This window comes from Tupaia chinensis, unplaced genomic scaffold (genome assembly GCF_000334495.1).
Source record: "Tupaia chinensis unplaced genomic scaffold, TupChi_1.0 Scaffold000657_1, whole genome shotgun sequence".
NCBI classification, from domain to species: domain Eukaryota; kingdom Metazoa; phylum Chordata; class Mammalia; order Scandentia; family Tupaiidae; genus Tupaia; species Tupaia belangeri.
The window spans coordinates 442,656-461,651 of NW_006160178.1; positions in this window are offsets into that span (position 1 = coordinate 442,656).

Sequence of the window (18,996 nt, forward strand, 5' to 3'; positions counted from 1 at the left end):
TAATCTGGATTGAAGGGTTTGCAGCCCATTTTAAGTGTCCTGTATTTTGTCCTCAAAAAGTATGTCATTCAGAGCCAGCAGGTAGCATGGTTTTTATGGTGCTGGACTCCCACGTGGCTTACTGCAGGTCAAGCTCCAGACCTGGTGGTTTACTTTCTTGCTTTCCCTCTTTTGCATTCTGTCTCTCTCTGGTCAAATAAAAATGAATAAGTAAAATTAAATAATTCTAAAATATGTCATTAGAACATTTTTGCCTTAAAAGGGATTAAAAACACAAAATGGAAATGGAAATTCTAAAGATACACAAATAGTATAATAAGTCATAAGCTAACAATGCCTGCAAAGAAATGAGGGTAATGGGACAGCTAGTGGGACAGCTAGTGGTATGTGGTTAAGGTGGCTTGGTGCCATTTGGCTAACTGTGTGGTTCGAGTCCTGGACCCAGTGGATTGAAAAACACACTGGACGCCTAAACATACATGTCCAAAATCCTAAGAGTAGAAAGTAGAAGAGAATATTGCAACCTAGCTATCCCCTTGGGAGTCATTTCTCACTTTCTCTCTCTCCCTTTCTCTGTCCCACTGGCGGGTGTCCTTGCCTTTAGGAATTTAAAAAATGAAAGATATAAAAGTAATTAGAAGAAAAAGATTATACTGAAGTGAACAGTCAAAACTTAGAGGTCAGGTAAATAAGGAAAATATTCATTAGAAGGAAATTTGAAGAAACAGCCACTGAGGTAGAGTAGAACTAGAGGTGTGAGGGATTCAGAAACAGAATAAGGAAGGTGCACAAAGGTGACAGTGGCCAATTCTTCCAAATATTGCTCATAGTTTAAATATAATACCTAGGAGCGATTATGATCAGATTAATTTTAGAAACTGCCACATGTAAGAAAAGTGGACAGAGAGATCAAAATGTATGTGCCTTTCTGACCTATGGACAAATCTTTCTTTTCTCAAGCAAAAGTATAATTGGTGAATTATGCTTGGTGAATTCCCAGTACTGACTTAGCAGTGGACTAAGATATATTGCCCCTTCTTACTCACTTCATCAATATGACTTCTTCTACCAACATTTATCCATTTCTCATTTTGCAATCAATGGGTCCCAGGAAGATGTGTGAAGCACAGCATATGTACTGGTATAGAGCAAGGAGAAAAACTTCCTGCAATGAAAGCACCAGTTGCAACAGCTCAGAGAATAAAGTATAGCATTCCCCTCTTCATGACAGGAAACATTTCTGGGCCCACGATTTCCCATCACATCTGATAGGGGAAACTAACTCTGTATATATAATAGATATGCCTATACATATACTGTATACAAACATATCTGTATGGGTATTTCCGTAAAATATATTAATTCTGTTTTATTTGTATCAATTAGGTTATAATTTTATAAATAGAAACATTTCTCTAAGGAATAATGTGCTCATAAAATCTATAATCTTCATTTATTTTTGAATAGTTTGTTTTTACTGCATAGAAATACAATGAATTTTTGCATGTTAATTTTGCATCAAGCAACTTTACTAAATTTGTTTATAAATTCTAAGAGTATTTTTGACAAAGTCTTTAGGGTTTTCTAAATATATGATCATGTCATCTGTAAACCTATATAGTTTTTTTTGCCCTAATTTGGATGCCTTTCATTTATTTGTTTTGTTTGTTTGTTTGTTTATTGCTTCATTTCTTGGCTAGGACTTCTAATACAGAGTTGGAGAGAGCTGGTGAGCGTGAGTAATCTTGTCTTGTTCTTGGTCTTAAGCAAAAAGCTTTAAAATTTTTGCCACTGAGTATAATTTCACTTGTAGGCTTGTCAATATGGCTTTATTGCATGGAGGTACATTTTTTCTATCTCTAATTTGTTCAGTGTTTATCATAAAAGGAGTTGAATTTTGTCAAAGGCTTTTTCTGCATCTACTGAAATGATCACTTATTTTATCCTCTATTTTGTTGTTTTGGTATGTCATATTTATTTATTTATTAATTTAAACAATTATATTTAATATGGTATGCCATATATATTTATTTATTAATTTAAACAATTATATTTACAATAACATCAAAAAGAATAAAAACTTGGGAACCAGCAGTTAGCATAATGGCTATGTCGCTGAACTCCCATGTAGTCGACCGCGGTTCGTGTCCCGGACCTGGTGGCTTGAAACTCACACCAGGCGCGTGTGCGTGCGTGCCCAAGATCCTGAGAGGAGAATGGAGGAGAAGGGATTGCGGTGTGACCATCCCCCCTGGGGGGTGATTTCTCGCTTTCTGTCTTTATGTCTCTCTCTGTCTGTCTGGCGAGCGCACGCGCCCTATAGTGAAAATCTCTCAAAAAAAAAAAATAAATAAAAAGAATAAAAAACTTAGGAAAAAATTTAGCAAATAAATGAAAGATTTGCTTACTGACAGCTGTGAAACATTGATTAAAAATAGTAGAGGAGAGATCGGCAGTTATGTTGCTGGACTTCCATGTAGTCGACTGCGGTTCAAGTCCCGGACCCGGAGGCTTTAATTCGCACTGGGCACGTGTGCGTGCATGCCTAAGATCCCAAGAGGAGAATGGAGGAGAAAGAAGGGAGGAGAAGGGATGGTGGCATGGCCATCCACTCGGGGGTGATTTCTTGCTTTCTATCTCTCTGCCTCTGTCTGTCTGGTGAACGCACGCGCCCTATAGAAAAAACCTCTCCAAAAAAAAAAAAAAAAGAAGAGAACATAAATAGAAATATATTCTGTATATACAGATGGGAAGAATTAATATAACTTAAATGTTCATACTCAAAGCAATCTATTAATTTAGTGCAATCTTTATTTAAAAACTCTAAGGCTGGAGCCAGCAGGTAGCTTAATGGTTAAAGTGCTGGAATTTCATATAGCCAATTATGGTTCAACCCCCAGACCCAGTGGTTTGAAAATTACACTGGGTGCATATGTAGACATGTCCCAAAATTCCAAGAGGAGAAAGGACTGCAGCATGGCCAACCTTCCTGGGGGGGTGGAGGGGGGTGTCAGGAATTTCTCACTTTCCCTCTTTCTATCCCTCTCCAGCAAACAGAAATAACTGAGACTGGGTGACTTATTTGGCTCACAAGTTAAGTGAGTGGAAAGTCCACAAGCATTGTACCAACATCTGACCAGTCTCTTTGTCCAAAAGAATAGGCAGGTCAGTTGCCACATGGAGAGACTAAGTGAGAAAGAGAGGTAGAAGAGGAAACAGACCTACAGAAGTAGTGTTTCCTCTGTTTGTCCCTCTCACAATCCAGCCAATTGAACTGTACCTTCCTATGAAGTCCCAACACCTCTACATCCATTATGACGAAGCTCAACCTTTCAGACCATAACCTTTGGTGGACAAACCATTACTAAACCATAGCACCAAAGAAAACATAAAAATGGCCCACCATTTTACAGAGAAAAATTAGTCAACACGAATCATTAGGAAAAGGCAAGCCAAACCACATCATATCACCTCATAAATTGTTAAGATAGCTATTATTAAAACATCAAGGGTCCAGCAGGGGTGTAGAGATTAAAGTGGCTGGATTCCCACATAGGTGACTCTGTGCTTTGAGTCCTGACTCTCTGGCTTGTATATGCATGCCCAAAATCCTAAGAGGAGAATGGAGTAGAAGGGACTGCGGAGTACCCATTCTTCCTGGGTGTGTGGGGGGGTGATTTCTCACTTTTCCTTTTCTCTCTCTCACTTTGTCTCTTTCTAATGACTACAGGTACCTTATAGGGGAAAAAAAGTCAAAATATAAGTATGGATGAGGGTGTGGTTAGAGAACAATCGTTCACTGTTGGTGGAATTCTAATTTGGGAAACCTATTGAAGAAAAGGATACGGAGATCATCAGAAATTTTGAATTAGAAGTACCATTATGTGGGACCAGCTAGCGTAATGGCTACGTTGCTGGACTCCCATGCAGTCGACTGCCGTTCGTGTCCCGGACCCGGTGGCTTAAAACTCACACCAGGCACATGTGCGTGCGTGCCCAAGATCCCGAGAGGAGAATGGAGGAGAAGAGATTGCGGCATGGCCCCTAGGGGGTGATTTCCCGCTTTCTATCTCCCTGTCTCTGTCTGTCTGGCGAGTGCACGCGCCCTATAGCAAAAACCTCTGCGGGTGCCGCCCCCCTATAGAAAAAACCTCTAAAAAAAAAAAAAAAAAAAAGAAGTACTATTATGTTCTAGCAACTACACTATTGGATATATACGTAAAGGAAATAAAATAATTAACTTGAAGAGATCTGCACATCCATGTTTATTGAATCATTATTCACTGTAGCCAAAATAGACAAACTGTGGAAAGATGAATAGGAAAAGAAAAAGAAATGTGTTATACAGGCCTAGTAGAACATGATTCATCCTTAAAAAGAAGGCGATCTCGTCATTTGAAACGTGAATGAACCTAGAAGACATTACATTAAGCGTAATAAGCCAGACACAGAAAGAGAAATACTCCATGATCTAAAGTGGAATCTAAAAACAAGGTTGAGAGGAAAATTAATAATCATAGCCATGGGCCTTGGGCTGTGGGAAAATGGGAGTTATTAGTAAATGGGTACAAATACTTCAAATATAAGATAAACAAGTTCTGGAGTTCTAGTGTGCATCAGAGAGATTAGAATTATAATAATGTATTACATTTTTGTTATTAAATGTAAATTAAATAAATGAACTAAAAATCCAATAATAACTTATTACATAACAAAACTTGCTGACAGAAAATCTCAAATGTTTTTATCCCCAAATAAGACAGTCATTGCATGAGGTGACATAGATGTTAATTGCTTTGATTTTAGTGAACATTTCACAATGTATACATATATCAATATATCATGCAGCGTACCCCAAGTACACGCAATTTTTGTTTGTCAGTCATACTTCAGAAATGGTGGAGGCCCAGCCTGGTGGCACAGCTGGTAGCAAACTTAAATACACAGCAGAACTGCAGATTTTCCCCTCAATTTAACACAAAAACATGCTGGAAATATGAGTGCATGCCAAGCTCCTGACGAGCTGGAACACTGGAGAGAGGGGATTGTGGAGTGTTGAGACCCTATAGAAGGTGCGTTTTTCTCTCTCTCTCTCATGAGTGTATAAAAGCTCTTTATCATAAGTTAAATAAATAAATTTTTAATAATAATAATAATGATAAGATAAAGCTTGAAAAGAATCTATAGTGATCCCAATATGCTGCTAGACCTTTGAAGAAAACCTCCCATATGAAGTTATACTTAGTCACCTATAATCATTTGAATTTACACACATTTGTAAGTACATTAAAAGTCAGTCATATAACCTTAAAATATACTCGCTCTATAAATGTTCGCTTACATTAATTCCAACTAAAAACAGTTTCTATAAGATGTATCTAAGATAAAAGAGACCAGCAGGTGATGTAATGGTTACATTGCTGGACTTCCACGTGGTCAATTGTGGTTGGAGTCCCTCACAGGGCAGCTTAAAACTCATGCTGTTGCTCAGGGTGTTAGCCCAAGATCCTGAGAGAATGGAGGAGAAGGGGTTGTGGCATAGCCATCCCCCACCAGGTGCTGATATTTCACTTTCTATCTCTCTGTCTATCTCTTGTTACTCTCTGTCTTTCTGGTGAGTGCACACATCTTATGGCAAAAACATCTTTCTTTTTTTGTTTTCAAGAATTATTTGTTTAATTTTATTTATTTATTTATTTATTTGTTAATTTGACCAGAGATGGTCAGAAAGAGAGAGAGAAAGTGAGAAAGCAAGACTAGAACCATGGCTTGCCATGTGAAAGTCCGGAGCCTTAATCATCATGCCACATGCCAGCCCTCTAAAAATTTTTCTTAAAACAAGCACAAAAGGGGACCAGCAGCTGGTGTTATGGCTATGTCACAGGACTCTCATGTAGTTGACTGTGGTTGGACTCCCGAGCACAGTGGCTTAAGCTCATGCCAGGTGTGTGTGCATGTGTTCCCAAAATCCCAAGAGGAGAATGAAAGAGAAGGGATTGCAGTGTGGCCATCCCTTCTGGGAGGTGATTTCTCACTTTCTGTCTCTCTGCCTCTTTGTCTTTTAGGCAGGCACAGATGTTTTTGCGCCCTATAGCAAAAACACCTCCAAAAAAAGAAGAGAGATACATTTAAGATAAAGATATCTGTAACCTATTTTGCACCTAATATCAATAGTTCTCATGAAAAATAAATAAAGTTAGATTATATAAAAACGAGAAAAATTTTAAATTGATATTTGTAATACAAAGTATTTAAATATCAAGAATACTGATACTTGTTCAGAAAAATAAATAAATGCTTATTACTAATTTTTCTTTTTTTAAAAAGATTTTTTTGCTATAATGCACTTGCCAAAAAGAGACAGAAAGTGAGAAATCAACCCCTGGGGGCAGTGGGGGCATGGCTACACTATGATCTCTTCTCCTCCATTCTCCTCTCGGGATCTTGGGCACACACGCACATGTGCCCGGTGTGAGTTTAAGCCACCGGGTCTGGGACTTGAACTGTGGTCGACTATGTGGGAGTCCAGCAATAAAACCATTACATCATCTGCTGATCCTGCTTATATTACTAATTTTTGACAGGTAAAACAGGCAGTTTACTATTCAAATGGATGGCAGATTTAATTGATTATTAACCGTTGATGATCTTTTACAGCTTTTTGAAAAACAAATAAAACTTCAAAGCTGAACTCTGTCCAACTCTGTCCTTCAGTTTATAAATTGAATATTCACTTAACTCATCCATTTAAAATGACAAGTTTTCTTTTACAAATATGACAAAATAATAGTATATTCTCTCCAAGAAAATAGAATGTTCACATACATTTTGTGTGTGCGTGTTCAATTTCACAATATTTACATATTCCCCTACAATTCAAAACTATGTCCTTTCCAACAGCTTTAAGTCTCCAGAAGCCACAGTTTAAGCGTGTAAATTTAGATTTATTAATTTTATGTTTTTAATATAAATGGCTCTTTTTATGAGAAAAACTTGGATGCTTATCCTCCATGATTATATGTGTAAGCACATCACACCTCTTCTCATTTTCTTAAGTGAAGAAATTTTAGGATATGAAGGATCTTAAAAAGCATTATTTTGTTTGTTGTTATTAATCAGTTCCTTTTCAGATTACTTTTGTGAGTCAAAGTATCTATAGTAGAATATGCCTTGGTTTTTACTGTAAGTCAATATAATGAACAAATGTATGTTGTTTAAATATTGATATCATGTATCTCAGTGCATGCGCCTACCTTGAAAAATTAGAATGTTATATATGTGTTAAAGAAACAAAAAGTTAATAAATTCATGTAAGGTAAAATTAAGAAGGAATATTGATTTTTTTTAAACATTAGGTATATTAAAGTCTTGAGGAGTTGTGAGATCCAACAATTTAACATGTATGCACTAAACAGTTTAATTAGTAAAGACAGTGACTGTATGGAGAAGTCAGGGTCATTTATATACATAATTCTCTTGATTAGCACATTTTTTTTCACTGCAAATTTTGGAGAAACATAAGTCTATAAAATTCTTTAAATATGAATGTTTATTTTATGTATATCTTCATAAACAAAGGGACTTAGCCAAACAATAACATTACAAATGTTTGGTCCCCTAAAGAATATGCAAAATTAATTTTAAAATTATTTATTTTAGAATATAAAATATTCTTGTCATCTTACATCTCTGAGTGTGTGTTTATAGTGTGCACGCACAAGAGGCAAATTCAAAATCTTTCCTGGAAAAATGTAACAAAAATGTGAGGTTATTTTGTTGCAAAGAAATTTGAAATGTATGTATATTTTTTCATAGCATATATTTTCCAAGAACTTTTTGAAGAACCGTTTTATATATATATAATCACATGCAAAAATGACAATTGAATATATAGATATATAATACACACACACACAAATACAAACATACATTTGGCTGAAAATATTAGAAATTGAAAAGACCAAAGAAAACTAGAAAACAAACATGTTAAGTGTACTTTCCTAGACTCTGATATCTATGAGTATTTGTTGACTTTATACATGATATTTTTAAGTCTGCCTTATGACTTTTTAAAATTACATGATAAGTGCCTTCACGCAACTGATTTTTGATGATTTCAGAAGGACAAATTCTAGTCATTTAAAATTCATCAGGAGCATTTTCCTAAAGATACATCAGTAGTGCAGTGAAGCATTGAATTCACTTAAAATGAACTAATCATAAAATCACACCATGATGAAATACATGTCACAAAATGGCATAGCCATGCTTATTTTAAACCAGCCGTAGTCATCGACAGTCACTAAAATTGATTCATTTCTGAAATGAAAATTGGATTTAAAGCTAAATATTCCTACTTACACTAATGATTCAACCATAATGGCAAGAGTATGAATTCACAACACCTAAACTTTTGGAAGCTAAAGTAAAAAGCTGAGAAAATAAAATATAATATTTTTTAAAAGATTTGGAATTTTTCTATACGATAACAAGAATCATGATAATGTATGGCATAATGTTGGCAAAATAAAAGGCAAAGAGACAAAGAGAAAAGAAAAATAATAGACTAAATCATTTTAGTAAATACGTTATTTGTGAAAGCAACATTACAAATATGCAAAAAAAAGGAATTCAATAAATATTATTAGACATTTGGTCATTCGTAGGGAGGAATGTAAATTTTGGTGTCATCATATCACAATCAACAAATTTCCAGATAGATTAGTGACATAACTGTTTATACAAAAACTCTCAAATGTATCTAGACAATAGGGTGCTATCTAGCTGATATTAAGTAAAATGAAACATTTTACTATTGTGAAAAATTTATTTTGTAGTATTAATCATGATTGTGCAGAAAATACTAAGTGCTAAATACTAAGTATGATAAAAATGTGAGCTTGTTACTGTACTTCCTTTTTATAAGCCAGGTAGGATTTGTTTTTAAAAATTATTTTATTTAACTTTTTTTTTTTTAATTTGACCAGAGTGGGGCAGAGTGAGAGAGAGAGAGAGAGAGAAAGTGAGAAAACACAGAGTGAGAGAGAGAGTGAAAGTGAGAAAGCAAGCTACCAGGTCCAGGACTCCTACTATGGTCAGCCATGTGGGAGTCCAGCACACTTATTAACAACCATGCCACCTGCTGGCCACAAGGTAGGATTTTTTAATACAAAGAAAACACTAAGATTAATGTAAAAACTAAAATATTGATTATACTCCAAATAACTTTTCCTAGACAAGAAAAATAATATGAATAACATTAAAATGTAAGCAACAAACTGAGGTAAGGTGTGAAAACATATATTTAAGGATTGTTATTCAAAATATATACAGAATTTATGAAAAAGCACATTAAAAAAAAACTTAAAAATATAAAGATGTAAAAATACCCAAAGGTGAAGAATTCCAAATGTTTAGTAACAATGTGAAAAGACATTGAATCTTACATATAAACCCTACAACATACAATGAAACAGCAGTGAGTATCATTTCTCTTAAATCAAACAGATAAACATTAAAATGCCTATAAGTCACAAGAATTTCATCGATGTTAAACCACAGTAACATGTATGAACTACTAACAAAAGTATAAATTATTATAACCACTTTGAAGACTGACTTTTCATAAAATTTAATATGGACATAAAATTAAATATAAAAGCATATTTCCCTCAATGAAAAAATGGCACTTGATAAAATTAATAGTCATTTAAAATAAAAATTATTACAACTACTTTCACGAATAACTTTTAATTTAAAAAAGTTATAGCAAACTTAATCAGTAATGTAATATATTTACTTCATATTTTAAAAAGTGAATCTACTATGACTTTTAGTTAACATAACATTACATGTCTTAATACAATAAGACAAAGAAAAGAAACATGACATATTAATATACAATGCTTTATCGAAAGAATTGAAGATTATGAATTGCTAATAATCATGATCCTCTGACTATAATCACAGAAACCAGGTATAACTATTCATACATGGAGCTTAGAAAGGTTTCATTGACTTTAATATACTTTCATATGTTTGATTCTATTGTACATTAATTGTGGTGTCTGTTTTATATTTGCTTTGGCATGACCAGTAGGAATTAAATATATTTACTGACATTTTAAGAGAGAAGTAGAGAATGTTTTTCAAGCGTTGTTCTTAGCTCTCACCCTTTTCTTTCTAGGATGGTTTCTCTTGAAAACCTCATTGACCGTCATTATTTCAACTTTTCCAGTGAGTGGGCATGTCTGTTCTGTCTCTGTTACTTTGTCTTTTTTCTTTACCTTGATTTGGCTTTCTCAAGAGCTGCTGGCCATTTCCACAAGTAAAATGCTTCCATTCAAAAAATTATCAACAAAAAGAGAACTAATCATGTAAATATATATTATGGATTCTTTATAGATAAACTGGGTCTCTTAGAATTTATGTGCTATACCTTAGACCTGGATTTAGTAATTCAAAAAGCAGAGTCTAAAACAGATCACTGGAATCTAAAGCAACTGCCTTTTTTATATGGTACTCTTCTATGTAAATGTATTCTAGTGCATTACAATGGTATAATAATTCAGTTTTATTATATCACTGTCCTTATATCAGTCAGTGTAATCTGCGGTCTGCTCAGAGTTAATTTATTTCATCTGCTATTACCGGCATTGTATATATAGAAAAGGCTCCTTATATTAAGTTATCTGAATGAACTGTTCCACATTATGCTTTGATGAAGGCATTATTGCTTTGTGTCTCTTCGGGGTATTGCAGATTCAAAATATAAAGCTCATTAACACAAAACTGCTCCCCAAAGAGATGCATTACGTGGAATCCAATGTTTACAAACATTTATAGCTCTATCCATCTAAAAGTTGTCCATCAGTTAGTAGTAAATCAGCATGATTTGCATTGAAATACACTATTTACCTATAGTGGCCATGAAGCCATCTAAATATGTATGTGTGTGTGTGTATTTGTGTGTACAATTCTGAAATGTTGTTTTCTAAGTTGAAAGAATTCACTAACAAATTTCAAGGAAAACACAGTATACATTTGTTTTCATGTTCAATCCACTGATAATTTGAGGATTTAACTTTCAATAATGGTCTATAGCTAAAGTTTCTTCAAATTCAACTTTATAGGCATTATCTTGAATTACTACAAAAACATACATTAGCATAATCTTTTACATCCTAAAGACTAGCAATGCGTGTCTCTAATTACAATGCTTAAGTCTCAGCTACTTCATGAGAAGAGGAATGAGAAATTTATATTGGCATATGTATTTGTCAGTTTATTAAATGTATGCAAATATACATACAGCATGATTCTATTTCACTTCTTCATTCATTTATTTAACTAATATTCATTAAAATCCTAAGTATAATATGCCAGAATCCTTTTTCTTTTCTTTTCATGACTTTTATTATTTTAATTTTTTTATACATTCAAGAATTGTACATCACTACAGCTTGTAAAAGTTACCCAACATGAAGACACTTCACACCAGTCCAGCTGAAGTTATCATACACGTTATCATCAACAGACAATTCTCCATTTATGTGTCCCTTGAATGTCTTCACTCTCTATTTTCTCCTTCGTTCCTTCCCAGAATCTTAACAGTAGACAGAGATTCAAAAGAATAAATGTCTTATTTGGGGATTTAAATGCACATTTAAGGATGGCACCAAATTTAAAGCTAAGCAAAAAATTACTAAGCAAATACAGAGGGCATCTTTGTGTAAGGGAATATACTGGAACTATAAAAAGGGAAAAGGTAAGTTATTATTTCAACATTTCTGTATGCACAAAATAAAGAGATGCTACATTAGTAAATAATAGAGACCAAAGTCACAGAAATAAGACATAAAGGAAAAGGAGTTCGAGACTTCTCATGGTGGCTGGTAGGGGCTGGAAGTTTTTACAATAATAATTATGATCAACCTTAAGAAAATTAGGACTGGGAACCAGCAGATAGCGTAATGACTATGTCGCTGGACTCCCACGTAGTCGACTGCGGTTCGCGTCCCGGACCCGGTGGCTTAAAACTCACGCCAGGCACGTGTGCGTGCATGCCCAAGATCCCGAGAGGAGAATGGAGGAGAAGAGATTGCAGTGTGGCCATCCCCCCGGGGAGTGATTTCTCGCTTTCTGTCTCTATGTCTCTGTCTGTCTGTCGAGCGCACGCGCCCTACAGCAAAAACCTCTCAAAAAAAAAAAAAACAAAAAACGAAAAAGAAAATCAGGACTGAACCTGCTGAATAATTTGCACATTGACAATAGCAAGTACATTAGAATCAACATGACTAAATGAAGAATAATATGATGTTCTTTAATTAGAATATTTTTTCTGTTAAAAATGATTAATTCTTCTCAAATGCTTGTATAAATTTAATCATGTTTAATTCAAATCCAAGTAAAATTACTAACCAATTTCCAACTTATTTCAAAACCATTATCTTTGGAGTTTTATAGACTTTGATTAAAATATCAGTTCACTTGTTAATTGGATTATGTTTCTTTAGGTAATTAACTCCTTTTCTGATCCAACCTTCTATATGGAAATATAATATTGGGTCATCAGAAGAATCACTATGCACCTTTGCATAGGAAACTGACCCAATAGTATCTCTTGTGGAGGTAATAAAGGAGAGCACATGAGATCACATATATTCATTATCCACCATAGTACTGGGCACTAGAAAAGTGCTTCTGAATGATCTTGCCTATTCCTTTGTATGCTTGGTGGCTGAGAGACCTATTTAATCACTAAAATCTGTGCTTCTTATGGAGTTGTCCATAGGAAATATTTATCCAGCTAAGGATTGTATTCTCCAATCCCATCTGTAACTAAGAAATGCCATGCTAATAGTTCTTGGGAAAAAAAAAAATGTTTTTTTTTTTTTTTTGAGTGATGTAACACTCCAAAATAGAAGTGTTAAAACCATGCCAGACTTCAGTTTCAGTGCCAACAGGTAAAGAGATTAGAAGTAATTGTTTTCATTCTTGCAACAAACAACAGAAAAACTGAACAAAGTGAATAACTATGGAACCATCAGAGAACCGAGGTTACTGGGCAGACTGCTACCCTAAAATCTGGAGAGATTGTTCACATGGAGAACCACAGTCAAGATTTGTTTGTTTGGAGCAAAAGGCGCTAGAGTCATGAAATGTTAGGTTCACTTAAACAGCAATATTGTAAAGTTTCTGGAGTTGAATATAAACTAGCATGAGTTTGAAAAACTCTAGGAGGCCATAGTCTGGTACATGATTGGAGAGGTAGCTTCATGTGTTTTGTTCCTCCCCACTCGGCCAGATTCTCACCTCAAAGAGTCAAGAAGGATTTCTTTGTGTCTTTGGTAGGTGACAGGAAAGAACCATTACGAATAATTTCCTGAGAGTTCTATAGAGCAAAGGTCTTAACTCAGATGAGGAAGACTTTACCAGATTCTAATTTTACCTAGGGGAAAGGGCATCTACCTATCTAAAAAATGGTAAAAAGAGGCCCAGATCTGGTAGCACAGGGGGTAGGCCACTACTGTACAATACTGAAGCCATGTGGGAAGGCCCTTTGTTCAGCTCCCGGACTGACCTGAACTTATAGTATCCACCTATGGACATATCTGTGATCCTGGCTGGTAAGTAAGCTTAGGGAGAGGATCATAGCATGGCAAGACCCTGTTGGGAGGGTCCTGTTTATCACTCTCTTTTCCTCATGAAATTAAAAAAAAAAACAATAAGTTTTTAAAAATGGGGAAAATAGATATGTCATGCTAATACTAGTAAAAAGAAAGTTAAAGACGTTGTATTAATTTCAGGCAATGGAGACATCAGTACAACTATGTGTGTGTGTGTGTGTGTGTGTGTGTGTGCGTTGCTATATGTGACAAAAGGAATACTGTATAATGTTGAAAGTGAATAGTCCCTAAGAAGATGAAATAAATTTTGGTGTGTACTTACAGAGCATCAAAATACATGAGGCAAAACCTAATAGAAACTCAAGGAGGAAAAAACAGATCTACTGCTATATTTGGAGACTCCAATACCTCTCCACTAGGAACTGACAAATCAAGCAGGCATAAAATGTAAGAAAATAAGTGAACTGAAGAGCAGAAACAATCAGCTGGATCTAATTGACATTTATAGGTATGCTTCATCCAAATGGAAGAACACATTTCTTGCAAGCTCATGTGAGCCATACGTTAAGATAGACCAAATTCTGGCCCATAAAACACACCTGAACAAACGTAAAGAAATAAAGATCACATCAACTATGCATCCAACTATTTAGGACAGTCCTCCAGGTTGCCTGGGACTGATCCAGTTCTCAGGCTTTTCTTACTCGCTCTTCTTAAAAATAACTGTAGAATGTGCTGGGAATTAAACTTCCTGAGGGAATGAAGAACTGACCAGAATAGGTGACCTCTGTTTCATTTCCCCCTAGAAAGAGAATGTCTTTCAAGGCTGTAACTTAGCATGTCAAGTATCCCCTAGGTAGTAAAAAATATATTGGGCTATCTCCTCAGGTTCCTCAGTGGTAGCGTAAATGAAATTCTATCTGCCCTGGGCATTTTTCTTAAGCTCTGGGGGACCAGTTTGTCCTGAAACCCAGGCTTCTATTGTCCCTTGCTATTACGTGCAAATAATAGACTCATTTTATGTAACTCCTCATGCTACAAATATTGTCTCAATGGATTTAAGCAGAGAGTAAGAGTGTGACCAGAGGGGCCAGCAGGTGGCGTGGTGGTAAAGATTCTGGACTCCCACATGACTGACAGCAGTGGGAGTCTTGAACCCGGCAGCTTGCTTTCTCAGTTTTTCTTTCTCTCATCTCTCTTGGTGAACACATGTGCTCTATAGAAAGCTGAAAAATAATACTTATAATAAATAATGTTTAAAGATATTTCAAACCCAAGATATAGTGGGTTTAAGTGACAACCAAGGGACAGTGAATCTGCTTCACAGATCACAATGGAACTGTAACAAAAATCAATAAATTTGAAACTAAAATTTCAGTCAAGAGAGCCAATAAAGCCAAAAGCTGGTTCGTAGAAAATATGAATTTAATAGACCTTTGCTAACTAAGAATAAAAGAGGACATTAATTATTACGATCATTTAAAAAGGGGTCACCACTTCTGGTGTAATACTAAATTAAAAGAATAATGAGGAATATGAATAAACAATAATGTATGCCTATATATTTGATAATTTACATAAAAAGGTATGATTCATTGAAAGACACAAATCAGCAAAGCTCATGCAAAAATAATCTCACTCAAGGATATACTCACACAATGATAGGTAATTCGGATAATATTATATATTATAATTACATCTAATGAATTAATAATAAACTTGTACTAGAGAAATAATGAGACCCAAACAGTTTCACTGTTGAATTCTATGAAATATTTAAGAAGAAATTAGTCAAGTTAACCAGTGCCATGGTAGTTAAGACAACAAGATCCCACATAGCCTAATGCACAGTTCAAATTTTAGACCCAGTGGCTTGAAAAACATGCCAGGTACACATGCGTGTGTGCTCAAAGTCCCAAAAGAAGAAATGGAGGAGAAGGGATTGTGGTATGACTATCTCCATGGGGGTACTCTCTTACTTTCCTTCTCTTTTGTGTTTCTCTCTGATGAGTGCATGCATTCTCTAGCAAATTAAAATAATAATAAAATATGATGAAATTATACAAATGGTCTTCCGTTTTTTAAGAAAATAAAACCAAAGGAACATCTCCTAATTCATTCTATGAAGACATCATAATCCTAATGCCAAAACCAGACAAACACATTATAAAACAAGAAAATTATAGACTGATATCTCTCATGAACATAGATGCAGAAATCCTCAAAAATATTTATAAATAGAATCCAACAGTGTATAAAGAGGATTATACACTATGCTTGGGTGGAATTATTTCAGGTATGCAGAGTTTTTCCGTTTTTCAAAAATTAATTAATGCAATCAATTAAATAAGAAAAATGATAATATTGATAGAGGCAGAAACAGCATTTGACAAAAATCTAAAGCTCATTATAAAGGAAAAAAAAAACATACTCAGCAAACTAGAAATACAGAAGATCTTCCTTTACTTGATAAGGAACGTAGGTGCTCCTTAAAATGTACAACTTACATTATACTTAATAGTTAGAAACTAGACGCTCTATCCCTGAGATAAGAAACAGGAAAGATGTCACTTCTTAATACCACTATTCAATACTTTTGTCTGTAAATTCTAGCTAATGCAATGAGACAAGAAAAGGAAATAAAAATTATACAGATTGGGAAGAAAAATATGAAACTGTTTATTACAGATGACACTGGTTTATATAAAAAACTTCAATGAATCAACAATAAAATCTCCTAAAAAATGATGAGAGATTATAACAAAGTTGCAGAGTATGAGGTTACTACATAAAATTCAATTGATTTTTTTATATATCAGCACTGAAAAATGATTGAAGTTAAAAACGTTATAATTTAAATTAGCACCAGTGAAGTGTGAAATATTTAGATATGATTCTGATAAAATCTCTAGAGGATCCATATGAGGAAAAACTTCAAAACTAAATAAATAAATTATCTAAATAAAGGGAGAGATTTTCATATACTTGTATGAGAAGATTCAATATTGTTGAAATGTCAGTTACTCCTAATTCAATATACATAGTCAATGTAATGCTATTTCAAATCCCAGCAGTTACTTTGTAAATATTGATAAAAATGATTCTACAGTTTATAGGGAAAGGGAAAGGACCCAAACTAGATAATAAAATAATGATGAAGAAAGTTCAAAAACTAATACTATTCAACATCACAACTTAACTGCATTACAACATGCCTTACTCTGTTACAGAGTTGATAAACAGAAATACCTGAGACTAGATGAACAGAGAGGTTTATTAGGCTCACAAATCTTATGGCTGAAAAGTCCAAGAACATGAGGCTGGCATTTTGCTCGCCTTTGGTACTACACCACAACACAATGGAGAAAATAAGCAGGTCTACGCCCACCTTGATTGAGAGCGAGAGATAGACTATTCCACCTCTGTTTGTCTCTTTCATGCTCTTAGCTAATTAGATGGTGCACTCACTAGGCCTCACTTTTTATTGTCATTTGTTTTTGTCACATGGTGCATACACTCTATGGAGAGAGACAGAGAGAGGGGAAAGTGAGAAATTGCCCCACCTCGCCCCAGGAGGTATGGTTAAACCAAAATCCTTTCTCCTCCAATCTCCTCCTGGGATTTTAGGCACAAATGCACACACATGTAGCCAGTATGATTTCCAAGACAACAGGTCGGAGACTAAAACTACAGTTATCCATGTGGGAATCCAGCACCTTAACCACCATCCTACCTGCTGGCCCCTAGGCCTCACTTCTTAGAAGTCTCACCACTTTGCAAAACCATTACACTGTGGACCAAGCTACCATAACATGAATTTCTAGAGGACAAATATTATCCAAACTATGTATACAGTATAAAGCACTACAATATAAAGATACAGTAATCAAGACTATATGATCTTGGAAAAGAATCAGAGAACAAATCAATAGAGAACCCAAAAGAGACTCAGATAAATATATAGTTAACTGATCTTTGACAAAGGAGCAAAGACAAGTCAATTAGAGAACAGAGTTAAAAGAGTTTTTGATGTGGTTTGACTATGCCACCTCAAAATCCACATGACCACATTTAGCTGTGATAGGATTAAGAGGGTGAAATTTAATCCAATTATGGGATTCATGGTCGAGCCTTTGGGAGGTGATGAGGACTAAGGTCATTAAGGTGAAACACCCCATGGTTGAATCCTGGCTGATTTGTATGGAGAGTGAAGCAGAGATGTGGACACACAATGCTCTTGCACTGTCTCCTAATATTATGCCTCTTGCCATATTTCAGCATCAAGAACACTCTCATCCAATGTGTGCCCTTGAACCAGAATTTCTAAAATCGTATGCTAAATCTCTATTCTTGAAACCACCCTTTTTTAAGTATTTAATTATTACATACCAGAGAACAGGCTGAAACATCATTTGAACAGAGTGTTGAAACTATTTTACATTTATATGCAAAAATTAAACAAAAACACAATTTTGACTCATACATTTTGTACCAAAATTAACTCAAAATTCATCAGGAGGCCTAAATGTAAAACTATAAAACTTCTAGAAAATTATATAAGAGAAAATCTTTTTGACTATCTGTTGATAACTTTTTAGATTCAATTCCAAAGCCACCATCCATAAAAGATAACAATGATAAGTTGAACTATACTAAAAACGTATGCTCTTTAAAAAACAATAGCAAAAGTAAAACAAAACAAAAAATACACCATTAAGAGAATGAAGAAATAAAACGAGGAGAATATCTTTGCAAAACACATACTGAAAGAGGACTTTTATTTAAAATACACCCCAATAAAGACCTCTTAAACTTTAATAATAAGAAAACAAACAGCTCAATAAAAAAATGGAAAAAGAGCTGAATGTACATTCCACCAAAGAACTTACACAGATGACAATAAATACAGTGTACGTGTGTGTGTGTGTGTGTGCGTGTACATATACATATATTAATATCATGTGTGAATAGGGAATTGTAAATTAATGCACAAGCGAAATGACACTATATACTTATTAGAAGGCTAAAATTTGAAAGTTAATGGCAAAAAGTATGCCAATTACAATCAAGTTTACATACCAACTAGAACTCTCTGTAGCGGGAATACAAAATGTTAAACCAATTAGGCATATTGTTAGGCGATTTCTTATAAATTAAACATAGTCTTTCATTGCAACTTAGCAACTTTTTGCTTGGTATTTACTCAACCGATTTTAAAACTTATGTCTACACAAAAATGTTCATGAGACTCAGAAACTACGGAACAGTAGACTAGTGAAGCCAGCATAATGGAACAATAAGGACAGCTTCACTGGAGATGAGGGCCACGAATAAGCATTGAGTCAACATAAAACTTTTCATTGTAGTT